The sequence below is a fragment of the Coturnix japonica genome, chromosome 1, assembly GCF_001577835.2.
Source record: "Coturnix japonica isolate 7356 chromosome 1, Coturnix japonica 2.1, whole genome shotgun sequence".
Lineage (NCBI taxonomy): Eukaryota > Metazoa > Chordata > Aves > Galliformes > Phasianidae > Coturnix > Coturnix japonica.
The window spans coordinates 139,108,076-139,124,787 of record NC_029516.1 but is presented as its reverse complement, the minus strand read 5'-3'; the positions used below and the strand labels follow the sequence as shown (position 1 = coordinate 139,124,787).

Here is a 16,712-nt window from a genome sequence, read left to right as displayed (position 1 = left end):
CAGGTGAAAAAGTATGAGCTGATAGTCTGGTGGCACTTTTCTGGGACAGCTGTTCTCAAACCAGGAGGAATAAGAAGTGTAATACAGAATACAGAACATGCCTATATTTATCACTTATTAAGTTTCCCTAGATTTTGAGGGGCAGCACGCTGTAACATGAATACCCACTGTAACACACATCTTTACAAAAGGTAGAAAGGACAAACCAGGGAACTACCAACCTGTCAGCCTCTCCTCAGAGCCAGGGAAGATCATAGAACAGATCCTCCTGGAACCTATGCTAGATTTAGATTAGACATAAGGAAAAACTTTGTCTCTCGGAGAGTGGTCAGGCACTGGAATGGCTGCCTAGGGAGGTGATAGGGTTGCCCTCCCTAGCAGCATTCAAGAGGCATCAGGATGAGGAGCTACAAGATATGGGTTAGTGGTTTGTGGTAGCAATGGTGATGGAAGGACAGTCGGACTAGATGATTTTGTAGGTACTTTCCAACCTTACGATTCTATGATTCTACATGGGACATCCAACATTGCTTCACCAAGGGCAAGTCCTGCCTGACCAACGTAGTGGCTTTCTATGTTGATGTTAACTGCATCAGTGGAGTAGGGAAAAGCCAGTGATGGGAGTTCTGGGTGTCCCTGTTCCTTTTTGGGGGGGGTTGGATCCAATGGCCTTTAAATGTCCCTTCCAACTCAAGCTATTCCATGATTCTGGACTTCAATAAGGCTTTTGACACAGTCCTCTATGACAAGCAATATCCCTGAGGGGTCACTGCTGAGATTAATACTCATCAGTGACATCAACAGTGGGATCGAGTGCACCCTCATGAAGTTTGTAGATGGCATGAAGCTGCATGGTGCAGTCAACATTCCCGAAGGACAGGATGCCACTCAGAGACACCTACATAGGCTTGGGCAGTGTGCCCAGGAGAATCTCTTGAGGCTCAACAAAATCAAGTGCAAAGTCTTACACATGAGTTGTGTCAACTTCCACTACTAATACAAGGTGGGGGACAAAATGATTGAGCACAGCCATGCAAAAAGAATGTGTGGGCATCAGATGAGCTTTGCTCCCTTCCAGAATGCTGAGAGATATACCTATTTACTAGAGACAAAAACGGTACTTCAACTTGAACACTCTTCAAATAGTGTTCATAGCTACTCCTTCTAAATCTCAGTAAATTAGTGGAATTGCTGAGATGTTATCAAAGCACTGAGATGTTATCCAAGGCTAACAGATGAGAGCAATTGTTCAGCAATGTTTAAGAGCCAAGAGAACTCAAAAGAGCACAGGTCCTTCTTCAGGGCCCATACCAAAAATCCTCAGTGTGAAGAGAACTGCCTCCATAACTCGGTTTCACAAAAATAAAACGTCCAAAAGTGAGAGGCAAGTAAGAATAGCTTTATAGCAACATTAAGAAGGCAATATTTCACTCTAGGGAAACATGATATATCTGGTAAGTCCAATTAAGGAAAAAGCCACTTGGGGATCTAAATTAAATCAGTTATGCATATTTCAGTAGCCTAGCATTATATGAATCTCTCTTTACCTAGTTAAATCTGATTCAATATGTGTTGATTCAATAAGGGACATCGGCTATGCTCAAATCAGAATGGATATCACTAGTTGAGTTCTGCACCATCTACAGTAAGATTCAGCTCTGAGCATAAGAAATAAAATGTGATAGGCATTACACTCTTTCTGGTGGACTGTAGGGCTTAGGTAAGCTGAAACTAAAAAACGCAGCAATTTTAGCCTCATGGCCCTCCAAGCTATTCCATTTGCACTTGGCAACCCACAATTTTGGTCATACAGACATTATGAACTACTGTGGTACATAACCTATTTGTCCAGTTAGTTTAGATGAACACTGCAGCACTTAATGCTGGAAAAACAAAAGAAAGGAAAGTATACTAACAACCCTCCACTAAATCATGTCCCTGGATGTGGTGCTCAGAGACATGACTTAGAAGTGGATTGTTAGTTAGGGTAGCATGTTTAGGTCATGGTTACAATGGATGATCTTAAGGTCTTTTCCTACCTGAGTGATTCTATGATCCTATATTAATATATCCCAGATCTGCTAATTTCAGCTCTGCAGTTCAGAGTCTCCATCCAATCATGACCTTTGTGATTACATATCCTAGTTTCGGCTGAGATAGTTTACTTTCTTCCTAGTAGCTGTTAACAGCACTGTTTATTCATTTTAAGATGAGAATAACATTGATAACACACCAGCATTTTTGATTGTTGCTAAGCAGTGATTACGCTAAGTCAAGAGCTTTTCAGGTCCTCAAAAGGAAATGGGGAAAAAGAAACAGGACAGCAGACCCAAACTGGCCAAAGGATTATCTTATACCATATACTGTGCTGAACAATAAAACCAGGAGAGATGGCTCAGGGGGTTGCTACTGCTCAGAAAATGGCTGGGAATTGGTTGGCAGGTGACGAGCAATTGCACTGTGCATCATTTGGTTTGCATATTCTTTTATCATTACAATTTTATTGTCATTATTACTATTATTCTCCCTCCCTTTTCTGTCCAAAAACTGTCTTCATGATCAACCTATCAGTTTTATCTAATTCTCTCCCCTATCCCAATGGTCGGGAGTGAGCATACAGCTGCATGAAGATGAGCTGCTGCCAGGTTAAACCACACCAGACTTGCAAGAGGGTCACATAAGGAGAACAAACACCTTCCTCATGTATAAACTGTACAAAGTACATAGAAATACAGTATGAGCGAGAACCACTGTACTATACATCAGGAAGCATAACTGTTCAATACAGAAATGTACTTTCATTATGGGAACATCAGTTAAACTGACAGATCTAAGGCAAGTTCTTTCATCTAACTTAATTAAAACAAAGTCAGCAAGAGAAGACTACATGAAAATATTTAATATAAAACTGAAACATTCTCAGAAATTCTCATGTCATGCAACAAGATTTTTGCTATAACGACATCCGGTTTTGTCAGCCTTGCTTTAAAAATAACAAGGAAGTTAACTATTAGGTGCTTGCCACTTACAGCTACAAGTTGTAAAGTAGAGAGTATATCAAGCCTACTAAGCCGTGCATGCTGCAGTTCTCCTCCATGCTTTTCTTTGTCATAACTCCAGGTGGAGTATCTCCATGGAGATACTGTATGCAGTGACAGAAATCAGAGTGCTAAAAAAAATAAACATTCTTTGAATTTACAGCAGCCTTCACCAAACAAAGGTGGAGCTCCCCTTTTTGCTGGAGAGTCAACATTCAAAGCTCCCAGCGGTAGTAAACACTTTCCATTTTAAGCAAAAAAAACCAACAACCCCAACATTTTGACGCTATGAATATTGAAAACAAGAGCAAAATTCACTTGCTGGGTAGTTTCACATCCAGAGCTACACAGGATTTCATTATGCTGCAAATTTCAGACTGCAATTCAGTAACAAAGCAGGGATCCTTTTCGTAGCATAAGGCTTAAAGCTATCAGCATGAAGGACTAATCCTACAAAGAAGCCTAATAACTCTGGCTGCCTAATGACAGCAGTTCTAGTAAGGAGATTACACGCAGAGCACCAGAGCCACTCTGCTCTTCTCTCTGCGCCACCCAGTTCCCATTAGCATCAGATCTTCACAGCACACAGTGAAAGGAGAGAGAATCAAATGTCCCGCATGCAAGTCAGTACCTTACGGCACGGGCTCCAGCTCAGGAGCAGAGGCATGTTCAGGCAAAGCTGTCAGCAAACCTTGGTGCAGAGAGCACAAATGCTCGGCAGTAGACGCCTGCTATCAGTGAGAGTTGGGACGATCCCCTCTTGGGAGAGGCTGGCGGTATCTGTCAGTGCTGAGCACATCTACTGCTCAGCTCGCAGCCTGGCAGCACAGCAGACGTTACGCTTCGGGAGGCAAACATTTCCTGGCCTGGGACTGGGAGCTGCCTGTATTTGAATAGCTGCAGTCCCACTGGTGATCTAACCGCGTGTATTTGAAAACAAACAGAAAGCAGAGAGAGAACAAAGAGAAGCAAGATGCTGTCCCAGAATTCCATACTCCTTGTTTCGCTCATTATTGGAAGTTCAACATCTATTGACTAGAAACCACAAAAATGAGCAACTTTTGAACAGGAATCAAACCAACACGACTCCCTTTTCAGCCAGAGTTAAGCTGCACAGCCATAAGATGGGAGAGGAGAAGCCAGCCGCTGCAGCAAAGCACAAGCAGAGACAAACCGCGTATCATATCCTGTTGCATATCAGACATTCAACACTGAAGTAAGGTTCTTATCTCACATAAAAAACACATCCAGATGCCAGCTGAAGCCCATATATCAATAACTTTACTCAACCCAGAAAGACGGAAAACAAACCGCTGTAACTGCTAGATTCTATGATACAAATGCTTTTATACGCATCCAAGCAGTACAGCACTGATCACACACAGCCCTTCTGCACGCCTACCTCTGCTGCATCACACACTCAGAACAAAGCTCCTCAGCTGCTGGGCATCTTTCTCATAAAGAGAGAAAAAGACCAACTCAGAGTGATTCACTGTAGGCAGTCACACAATTTATTTGTTGGCTTTGTTTATGTCTGATAATAACTGGAACAGAATAATTTGCATCCCTCAGCTGACTTAGTGCTGGACGTATATCAATATCTTTAGTTATACTGAAATAAGGATTTGCAGCCAACAGAAATGCTATTGCAAAGGAAAAGAATAACAGAACTACTCAGCACTTCTGCAACCCATCTGCATTTAGTGTGTGTACTTAAAAAAAAATACAGCTTAAGAACACTGAGTCAGGCTCTCAGCAGGCAGTAATAAACTCCCATCAACTCTGAAGCATTCTGCTGCAAGTGTGTGCTAACATAAAACAAAGCCAGTAGCAAGTAGGACAGAACACAGGCTCTGGCAAGGAAGGATCCAGCAGAAGCAGCTTCTGAAGCTTCCAGCTGACAGTTTCTTCCAGCAGCTGGTGCTTCCATGTAGGCCAAAGCCTACAGCAAGATACAAAGAATTAGCCAAAAAATCTTTTCAGGATTGCGCTCAAAAAAGTTATGTTTACAGGAGACACAGCTCACCTCCTATTTGCTTGGCCTATTCTGTTTTCTAGGTCTCCGTTTAGAACCCAGTTAGGTTTGCTTCTATGCACTGGAACAGGTTGCCCAAGGAGGTTGTGGATGCCCCATCCCTGGAGGCATTCAAGGCCAGGCTGGATGTGGCTCTGCTCTGGGCAGCCTGGTCTGGTGGTTGATGACCCTGCACATAGCAGGGGGTTGAAACTGGATGATCATCATGGTCCTTTTCAACCCAGGCCATTCTATGATTCCATGATGCTAAAGGATTACTATAACTATAAAGCAATGCACTTGTTTTACTCTGCTATTTGAATTCATGCCACATTTCTGGGACATCACACATCCTCGCTGAAGACAGATCTGAAGATCATTATATCAGCCTAAAAGGAGAGAGATTTTTAGATAGGCAAGATAATGATTAAATAGTTTAAAAAAAATATAAAATCATTTGTAAAAATAAATCTTACTTGAGATCAACTCAATAATTACTTGCACTGTTTGGTCTCAATGTAGTCGCCAGACAGAAAAGCCTACAAAAATTGCCCAACTTCCACTTGAAGAATATGCCATGCTACCTACTGTGCTGCTGGAAACTCGTGGATCACCTATCGCATTCTGTGCACCACATGCACACAAGATGCTCTGTGCCAAGTACCCAAATTTAAATAAGCAGCATAATGATAAAAGGTGGATCAAGTTACTTAACAGGAAAGAATGTGTAAGAGGTACAAGATTGTTTGGATGCCTGAGCAGACAATGGATGCCTTTTTTTATGCTTGCATGCTAGCACTCCTCTAGGGTATATCAAAGAACTGAATGAACGGCAGTGTAGCAGGAACATTGTTTTCTGTGAGGAAGGCACATATGGTATTTGTTCCTATGTATAGACCAGCCAAACTTCAGCTTTTCCAGCTTTCAGAGACAGCTTGTACACACACTGCTCGAATACTCTGCAATCCACAGAAGTCTCAGTACAGATGAACACAACTGTCAGAAGATTTGTATGTTCTTCCTTAGAACATGTAGAATAGTAAACCTCAATTCATCTACCAGTTACATACTGTGAGCATATGCAAATATTCTCAGGTTTGTTTCCAAGCTCAGGATGTAGTCATAGAATCACAGAATGGCCTGGGTTGAAAAGGACCACAAAGATCACCCAGTTTCAAGCTCCCTGCTATGTGCAGGGTCACCAAAAACCAGACCAGGCTGCCCAGAGCCACATCCAGCTTGGCCCTGAATGCTTCTTACCGCTTGCTTGCAACATCCATTCATTGTAAACTTTCCCACTGCTTCATCCCATGTGTTCCTCAAGTATGAAAGCACAAATTCAGAATGAAATATGAATTTACTCCTGAAAACTGTGTTGTGAACTTAGCTTGGCACTTCAAGTTTTAGAAGGATTTACTAAAGACAACGTCGCTCTTTGGATCTCCAAAATTTTTTAACACACACCCTGTTTTTAAAGAGCTTGCTGTATAAGATGGCCACATGGATTTCCCAAGCAATTAATGCATTCCCTACATTCATTTCCTTTAAAAATAGAAGAAAAAAAAGTGCTACCGTTGGACAGCTCACTAAAACATTTTGTCTATTTATGGCAAGTCCTCAAATGCAGATCAGAAGATAAGGAATTTCTTTCTAGCTTTAAGCTGTGAGTGCTAAAACAAGTGCTCTATATATGATGTTTTAGCAGAATAGTTTTTAATTCAGTAATTTTAGACAAAAATTCTCAAGATTTTAACTTAAAAATGATTAACTACCATACTGATAGACTGAAATTAGCATACCCTGATAAGGTTTCAGTGCTCCTCAACCACAGTGAGCCCACATTTCATTGAAAACCACACGCATCTGACTTCCATGGACCCAAAATGACATATACAACTCATTTGTTACAATAGCTGCTGCCTTCTGTCCCTGAAGAAGATGGTACGTGCTTATTAACTCACCATGAGCTCTGGGAGATGGGTGTAAGGGAAATGGTTGGTCACAACCATGAACCTTCAATTAACCATCTGAGGCAAGCGATAAGTCAGCTGCAGGAGCACAGGTGAAGGTAATTCAGCTGTGCTCCCGGAAGGGATGGAGCTTGACTCCACCTCTCCCAGATCCCATTGAAGGGCTGACCACCACTCTTTCTGGAGATTGCTCCTTTGTGGAGTTCTTGCAGTGAGCCTTGACATTGGTGAGCGCCTATCTTGAAGGCCTCAGAGCTGGTGAGTGCTTTTCCTTAGTTACCCTCTAGCTATTTGTTTCCATCTATATTTGTACTATTCCAACTGTACAAATACCATACTTGTATTATTTCCACTGTACAATGGGGGACATGAGACTCCATTCTGCCTAAGAGAACTGGCTCTCACCCAGGGCATGGTCAGATACTGCAGTAACTGGAACAAAACCCATTAACAATGTTGGAAATTCCTTAATGACATAAAATCATAGAATCATTAAGGCTGAAAAAGACTTTGAAGACCATCTAGCCCAACCGTAAAGAACCAAAGAGTTAGATCTTTCCCCACTTGATGTTATCCCAGAAAGTCTTAACTGCAATAATAAGAGTACAATAAGACTACAAATTTTAATAGGTTTTCTTGAAATTTCTCCTGAAGACTATTTTGCTAGAAAGGGCATACACAAAAAAACTGTGAAGACAGACCTGAATTTATCAGCCAGTGTGCATATGGGAGAAAAAACGTGGACTGCAACAGCTTTTCAGCAGTTTCTTTACTCTTGTCAAGTAACGTTCATTAGATTTCTAGTAGTTTAGAAGCATCCACTTGTGCAAGTTCCAGCTGGTATGAAAATCTCACACCTTACAAGAGGAACTGCTTTATCTTACAAGACTATAAAACACCCAAGCAAACATTTTCCAGAAATGGTTTCCAGAAACCAACAAATCATTTTCCCAGATAATGACCAGCAAATGACCCTACAATAAATACAAGGAATAAAAAAAGCCTCAGGAAGCCCTATTGACCCAGATGCTGAATTCTCAGCTGCCTGGAGCCCAAGATGTGTGGTGGACCAGGAAGCATTCACCTAACCTGGCTTCTTCCAGCACCACTCCTTGAATCCAGTTCTTGAATCGCTGCTTTGCCTGACTGGTGGGGGCAGAAAAAGCACTAACACCATGCCCAAAGGCATAGCTAGCACGCCACAAAACACCAAGACCTGCTCTCACTGGGAGTCATGAGTCTAATCTTGTCAATCTCTAGCTGTTATAATAGTACAATTTCATCAGCAGCTTATATTAGCTGTGAAAAGAATACAGCTAGATAAGGCATTCAAAATTAAATCCAGACAGCTGAATGTATGAGAGTATCTCAGACTTCATAGCTGGAAGCATTTGTTTTAATTTTTTATGCAAAGGAATTCCAAAATAGCTACAGAGTTGCCATCAATTGTAAAAATAAATAAATAAATTCTAAAAAGCACAGCTCATAGGACTCTGGGGTAAAGGAATGGAGATGATTTCCCAGAAAGCTCTGACACCAGTCAAAGAAGTACAAAAACAGTAAAGCAAGATTGCTGCACCAACACTGATATACAAGATAAGCAATCTAAGGGGAAAAAGACCCAGGAGACTATTTGCATTTACTTCCAAAAAGCTTACAAGAAAGTTGTTTTGGTTTGGTTTTCATACTGAGCTCTGTAAAAACTGTAGGCAAAGGGCATGAAGGCAGGCAGTTACCATATAAGGCAGAGAACACAGTATGCAGTCAATACAGGGAACCAAGGCAGATGGAAGGGAGTTGACAGCATGCGGTAGGTCACGAGGCTTTGTTTTTAAGCAAATATTTTCCTTTACCTCAGGTAAAATAACGTTTGCAATGCATCACTAATTGCTAATGATAGACACCCCTTGTCTCAGTGCTCCCAACTAATCTTTGTTTTCTCACTTCAGTAGGCATGGTAGTTATTTCTAAGCTAGCAATTGCCTGACAGCATAAACTGTAAGGTAGTCCATCCGGCAGCTCCTGCTAAGTGAAGGATTCAGGGAACCAGCTGCTGGGGTTGGCTCCAGTCTGTGCAGGTCAAACAAGGAAGTCAGCTGGAACTAAACTATCTTAAATTAAAACAGTGAAAATTTAGCTTAGATGTTAGGAGGAAAATTTTGACTCAGAGGGTGGTGAGACCCTGGCACAGCTGCCCAGAGAAGCTGTGGGTGCTCCATCCCTGGAAGTGCTCAAGGCCAGGCTGGATAGGGCCCTGGGCAGCCTGAGCTGGCGGGTGTCAGCCTGGCCCATGGCAGGGTTGTTGGAACTGTGTGGGTTTTGAGGTCCCTTCCAACTGCCCAAGCTACTCTATGATTCTGTGAACTTACAGAGCTAATACTGCTAACAGTGTTCACAGCAAGAAGGGTGGCATAGGCTTTATCCCATTCATAAATACTCTTACGATTTCTAGAATCTGGAAGCCCACTCTGCTTCACCACTTTTGCCAGCATCTCCATCTTCCTAGTATTATTTGCACATCTTACTTACGTGCCTGTATATAAAGGTATATTCCTTGCATGTACTGGAGAAGGGCAGCAGGGACCCAGTGTCCAGGGTTTGGTGAAAATGCATTTAGACATAACAGCAATTTCCGTTACATCGCTGTTTCTAACCAATAATCTAAATGCTCACTTCAGGACTCACATAGGGATGAACGAGAAGGGAAAAGTGCTTTTGCCACTGACCAAACAGAATTCTTCTGACAGCAAGTTATTTTAAAGGATAATGGAAATCCCATTTGCTTCAGAACACCACAGGAGTTCCTTAAATTATTTCAGCTAGGATATTACTTCTCATGCTCAGCTGTACTCAAGAGTGGGCTTTAAGTAACTTCAAGTTTAAGAAGTACATGCGAGAGTTACTCTTTCTTAAAAAGACAGTTTCCTCTTAGGACTGATGACTTTAAAATCCATTTTATCCAGTTACACCATTCTGCAGCTGAAACTAATTTATTGCTTGTTTTGTTTGTTTGTTTGTTTTTTGTTTGTTTGTTTGTTTGTTTAAACTTAAAGACAGTTCAGATTATGAAATACTTCCTTCTGCAACTGCAACTCAGTTTGCTGAGGAGAGTTAGCAGTAAACATGAGGCTACCAATGGGATAGGAAAATAAGCTCCCTGAAGGAGTGAACTTCATTCCTCCCCCTTCTCCTCATCTACCCCCTTTCTCCCAAGGGAGTTTCCCCTATCTGGGAATTATCTACATTGGAATTTATTCTTGGTCGTGACTGGATGTCCTGTTCTCCCTGAAGTCAAGGCTGAAACTTGTTTTGCAAATCCAGCAAGGACACATGCCACTTGTCTCAACAAGAGTAAGCACATTTCATTATGTATCTGCTCATGATATCTAGGAAGGCAAGATAAACGTTACTCCCTGAGCTTCCATCTCTTGTGTGGGGGCATTAGCATGTAAACCTTCCTTCGCATTCTGTGTCACCTTGTAAGGGCTTCCAAAACAATCCCATACTTTCCTATACAGTAGACATTGATGAACTTTAGAGAGACACAATAACAATCTCCACTTTGAAGCTCATCCCAGACATGACAGAAAAATGCAAGACTGGTCAGATTTACTCTGCAGGACACTTTTCAGTCATACATAGCACAGCCTCAGGTGCTTCAAAACTGAGTTTTACAATGAAGCAGGAGTAAAAGACTCAGAGGTTTATCAACTGAGCAGTATTAAAACTATGAATGTTCAGAAACTCATGAAGCCAGCTACTTAGCAAAATGTGAAAAATACCCAATTTATTTAAGAAGCTCAATTAACTAAGATGGAATTTAGTTTGTGTGGATTTGTAGCTGTTGCATGAACAGAAGTGAGTAAAACTCAATATATTAACACCTTGATATCTTTAGATAAAGAGGAGTCAAGCTGACACAAGTAGAATTACGATTTTTGTGTGCGTGAGGAGGCCACTATAAAAGGATTATGATGTTTATTAATGCAATGACAAACTGTCAGTAAGAGCAATATAAAAACATAAACAAACACGTCTGTTCTTCCAAATAAGGCGCTTGGTATGTAAAACATTTTTAAGTGGTATACAAGAGCAGTCACAGTTGACGCTGGCCCGGCTGAGGCTGCCCTGCTCAGACAGTTTAATTCTTGTAACATGATTTTTACATCTTGTTCCCCTTCATGGGCACAACTAGCTCAGTCCTGGATGTTCAATTTTATATCACAGTAGAACTACTACAGCCCTTTTGAAGAGTATATGAGGTGATGGAAAGTGAGCTTCTACTGACTCAACTACATGAGACAACTACACGCTGTGCAGAACTGAGATTTCATTTCTCTGTGTTTGATCTATAATCTCAAATTTTACACACACTTACTCTTCCCACGTCGTGAATAGGTAGGAAAAGACCTATTCTATGCCAAGATCCTTCTGTGTACCTCAGTCTTTGCTCAGCTGATGTGACTGCTTCACAGATGCATTACATATGATGAGCTATTAAAATCACTCACCAGCATGCAATAATTGAGACAGAATCACTTTCCATTAGTAGCAGCCTCATAGTGAGTCTAATTGAAATGATGCCTGAGGCTGACCATTGCAGATAGGGAATCCAGAACACAGACTTGCTGCAAGGAAATCATGAGTCTCTACAGCATTTTCACATGTATTTTAAAAAATACTAACCACCAGCAAATCCAAACCTGTACCCTTTTTTTTAATTAACTTCACAGAATCACAGAATTATCAAGGTTGGAAAAGACCTAGAAGATCATCCAGTCCAACCATTGCCAATACTTTCCAGCTAAATCATATCCCTCAGCACAGTATCCAAACGTTTCTTGAACACCCCCACGGTCGGCGACTCCACCACCTCCCTGGGCAGTGCATTCCAGTGCCTCACCACCCTTTCTGAAAAGTATTATTTTCTAACGTCCAGCCTGAATCTCCCCTGGCGCAGCTTGAAACTATTGCCTCTAGTTCTGTCACTGTCTACACGAGAGAAGAGGCCAACCCCCAGCTCACTACAACCTCCCTTCAGGAAGTTACATAGAGCTATAAGGTCTCCCCTGAGCCTCGTCTTATCCAGGCTGAACAATCCCAGCTCCTTCAGCCGCTCCTCATAAGGCCTGTGCTCCAGACCCCTCACCAGCTTCGTAGCCCTCCTCTGAACACGTTCCAGGGCCTCAATGTCTTTCTTGCAGTGAGGGGGCCAAAACTGAACACAGTACTCAAGATGCGGCATCACCAGTGCCGAGTACAGGGGGACAATTACCTCCCTGTTCCTGCTAGTAACACTGTTTTTGATGCAAGCCAGGATGCTTTTGGCCTTCTTGGCCACCCGGGCACACTGTCGGCTCATGTTCAGCCGAGCATCAATCAGTACCCCCAGGTTCATTTCCTCCACACAGTCCTCCAGCCACTCCGCCCCAAGCCTATAGCGCTGCCTGGGGCTGTTGTGGCCAAAGTGCAGGACCCAGCATTTGGTCTTGTTGAACCTCATTCCATTGGCTTCGGCCCAGGTCTCCGGCCTGTCCAGATCCCTCTGTAGGGCTTCACTGCCTTCAGGCAGATTGACACTCCCCACCAATTTGGTGTCATCCGCGAACTTACTGAGGGCGTACTCAATGCCCTCATCCAGGTCATCAATAAAGACGTTGAAGAGGAAAGCCCCAGCACTGACCCCTGGGGAACACCACTCATGACTGGTCTCCAACTGGATTTAACTCCATTTACCACCACTCTCTGGGCCCGGCCCTCCAGCCAGCTCCTTACCCAGCCAAGAGTGTACCCATCCAAGCCATGGGCTGCCAGCTTGTGTAGGAGAATAGCATGGGAGACAGTGTCGAAGGCTTTGCTGAAGTCTACGTAGACCACATCAACAGCCTTTCCTTCGTCCATCAGACGGGTCATGGGATCGTAGAAGGAGATCAGATTGGTCAAGCAGGACCTGCCCTTCACAATCCCATGCTGGCTAGGTCGGATCTCCTGGTCTTCCCACACCTGCCACATGATCTCCCTCAAGACTATCCGTTCCATTACCTTCCCTGGCATCGAGGTCAGGCTGACAGGCCTGTAGTTCCCCGGATCCTCCTTACAACCTTTCTTGTAAATGGGAGTCACGTTGGCAAGCCTCCAGTCTTCTGGGACCTCACCCGTTAACAAGGAGCACTGAAAGATAACGGAAAGCGGCTCAGTGATCACCACCACCACTTCCTCAGGCTTATAGACCTAGAAGACCTAGACCTAGAAGACCTGGCTTTACCCCCTTCTCCCTTCATAGAGTCATCCTCCTCCGTCATGAAGGCACAAGAACATGGGTTCTTACAAGCACGTCCCTCTCCTGCAAGCACTGGGTCGCTACGCAATGACTTTGTGTTAGTGACCCCAGTTACACACCCATCCCCCTTCATACCTACTTTAAAGCCCTCTGAATGAATCTGCCCAAATCTCGGCCTAAGATCCTTTTGAACAGTGGGAGAAACCACTCCTATCAGTCTCTAGCCAGTCCAGTCTCCAGCAGACAGAGCCAAGGTCAAAGAACCCAAACTGCTGACAAGCACACCAAGCTTGGAGCCAGGTATTAATCTGCTGACCCATTATATTAAGTCCCTCATTATTCTCTATAGCTGGAGGGACAGAGGAAAACACAACTTGTGCTCCCAAACCCTTTACCTGTCTCCCCAGGGCTCTGAAATCCTTTTTCAGAGTCCTTAGGGAAGTTCTGTGTAAATTATCACTACCAACCTGAAACAACAACAGAGGATAGTAATCAGTGGGTCGGACTAGGGAAGGAAGTTTCTTCTTTATATCCTTTACTCAGGCACCCGGGAGGTAGCAGACCTCCCTATGCAGAGGGTCTGGTCTACATACTGGCCCTCCTACTCCCTTCAGCAGAGTCACCAATGACAATGACCCGTCGTGTTTTCCTATTTGATGATGTATGAATTTTAAGCGAAGACTGGTTAGACTTGGGAAGCACCAACTGAGGAGATCCATCATCACCACCATTATCCAGTTGTCCCTGCAGAGCACTGTACCTGTTCCGCAGTTGCAGCTGGGGGGGCCAGGGACTCACCGGGGTGGCACGCCTGCATCCATGAGCAGGGGCCTTATGCCACTGACCTACATCCTCCAATTCTTTGCCCTTGTTCCCAGGGGGGTGAGAGGACAGTGGGTTCACTATAGCAGGAACGCCATCTGCATATAGGTTCCCCTCTGTTACCTGTTTGCTACGCAGCAGGGGCTGACATTCTCCATGCAGAGCCTCATCCAGCTGCCAAGATCTAGGAGCTGATATGGCTCGGTGCCAGCAGTCAATCTCCCCCTCAGAATCCCTAATGCTTCTCAGCCTCTCCACCTCCTCCTTCAGGTCAACTATGAGGCTGAGCAAGTAGTTAACCTGGTCACAGCGTACACAATCACTGCCTTCCTCACCCAGCACTGCAGGGGCCAGGCTCTGGCACTCAGTACAGCCAGAGACCTGCACACCAGCATCTCGGGTTGGGGGCTCAGTCTGGGTCTCCTCAGACTTTTTGGTAGCAGCCTTCCGATCAGGCATGTGCTGGACCTCAGTCTGGGTCTCCGCAGTCTTCTTGGTTGCTGCCTCCCTTTTCTGAGAGCATGGGACCCTTGTCTGGGCCTCCTCAGTATTTCTGAGTATTTCAGCCTTCTGCCGGGGCACGTCCATGTCAAAGCAGAAGACTCAGCAGCACTGAAACAGGAAGTCAGGCGGTGCAAGAACCCTGACTCCTCCTGTCCGTCTCTGGTGGGCAGCGACTAGTGGCTGCCCTCCCTGTGCCCATTTAAATCTCCCGCTGTTGCCAGGCAACGCCCACGAGCTGCGTCAGCGGCTCCTGCGAGAGCTGCCAGGCTGCTCCTTTAGCTTCTTCCTCTAACTTCACAAAAGGAAAGTACTTCAAGCACCCATTAGAAGTCAGTTCATGTTAAGAACATACTTAAAGAAGAGCTCACAAAAGAGTGTTACCTACAAGCTCAGCTAATTACAGGAACACAACAAATTCTGCTATAACTTGTTAGGTTGTCAGGTCTGAAGTTTTAGGCACCAGCGCAGATCAAAGAACAACAGTCTTGCAAAGAGCTCCCTAAAGCATCAAGACTGAGCGCTCATCACTTCAGGAAATCAGTCATGCTCAGGTGGATAACCATGTAATCAGGAGGCTAATTTCAAGGTAGAATTTCCAAGAGACACATTAGACAATAACAAATGTGTCATATAATGACATCCTGGTGTAACACATGAAAGCACAATACAAAATTTAAGAGTTACAAGACTTATTTCCAATGAGAAATATTTGATGACTCTACAGTTCAGGTACAAGTAAAGAACAATAGTGCAAGCCTTTGGGTGTTTTGTTTTTCTGGACCTATCAATATAGGCAGGAAACAAAGATGAAAGGAAGGTAATGTTGCTGTAATATAAACTGACTGTAAAAATTATCTTACCAAAAATAGTAATCTTGTAGGCATTTCCCCCCTCCCAGGAGCCTTGTATTGTTAACATACATATAGCTACACCAATAACCAGCTGTGGGTTCCCAAGCAGTTAAGAACTGCTCATAATACACATGCTTCACAAACAGCCACACCTCAATAAAACCTAAGGGATGTACACCTTCCTCTCAAAAATCAGGATTCTTCCCCCCCCCACAGTCTTTAAGTGACCACAGTTTGTAACCTGGAAACCTACAGTAGTAAAGCTGTCAGTCTTCTAAGAAAGAAATAAATCCTTGCATAATTTTTACCCAGTTAATGGAATACTGTAGCGTTCAATCCAGCAAACAAAAAGCCATACAAATATTTAGAAGACTTATGTACTACACAAGGATTTAAAAAGAACACCCCTTATTTCACCATTATTAACACCCCCTGCTTCTATTTCATGTTCTTTGATTTCGTTTTCAGGGTTTAATTTACCATGGTTTTTATGGGAGAAAAGAGGACATGTGGCTATCAAAGCGGTCAAATCCCAAGACTTTTTAGTTTCACAAGAATGAAGTATGTGGTAGTTGAGCTTTTACAAATCCCTTATTATGTTAAAAACGTGGAAGAATACAACACTTTGTGCTTGGCAGTTCTCAGAAGGAACCTGACAGGAAGCTGACATGCAGCTAACAGCTCAGTAATACTGCTGTAAGAAGAAGCAGGTAATCACTGACACAGCACCAATCCTCTCAAAACAGGCAGAGTTCTGCCTTCAGAGCAAGACCTGGTATTTTAAGGGCCGAAATTAGTTCAGGGAGGAGATGAAAGAGCAAAAAGCAACTCCAGCTGGTAAAAGCACACACAGGTGCTTCAGGTATTTATCAAAATGTTAATGGACAAAAAGCAAAACTGGATGTCTCACCCTGACTGCAGTGAGCACAAGTGGAAAGCCTGAAATTGGCATAAAGATTTGTATGAGTAAGAGGAAAGGTGGAACCCCTGCCAGGTGGGAACCCTCCTAAACAGTTGGTGCTAAACATGCAGCCAACAAGGAAGAGACGCACCTGGAAGCTGTGATGCTGAAGATCTCCCCTGGTATTTTCTCAGGGTATCACACCAATAATGTTTGTTGCTATATTTGTCCTTCCTAGAATCACAGAATCGTTTGAGTTGGAAAAGACCCTTAAAGGTCATCTAGTCCAACTCCCCTGCAATGAACAGGGATACCTACAGCTCTATCAGGTT

The 16,712-nt window shown here is 43.5% G+C and overlaps 1 protein-coding gene across 3 annotated transcripts in view; it reads right to left on the bottom strand.

Annotated features, from left to right (window-relative positions):
* TBC1D4 (TBC1 domain family member 4) overlaps positions 1 to 16,712 on the bottom strand; it is a 101,604-nt gene that overhangs the window by 46,702 nt on the left and 38,190 nt on the right. The window lies entirely within an intron of this gene.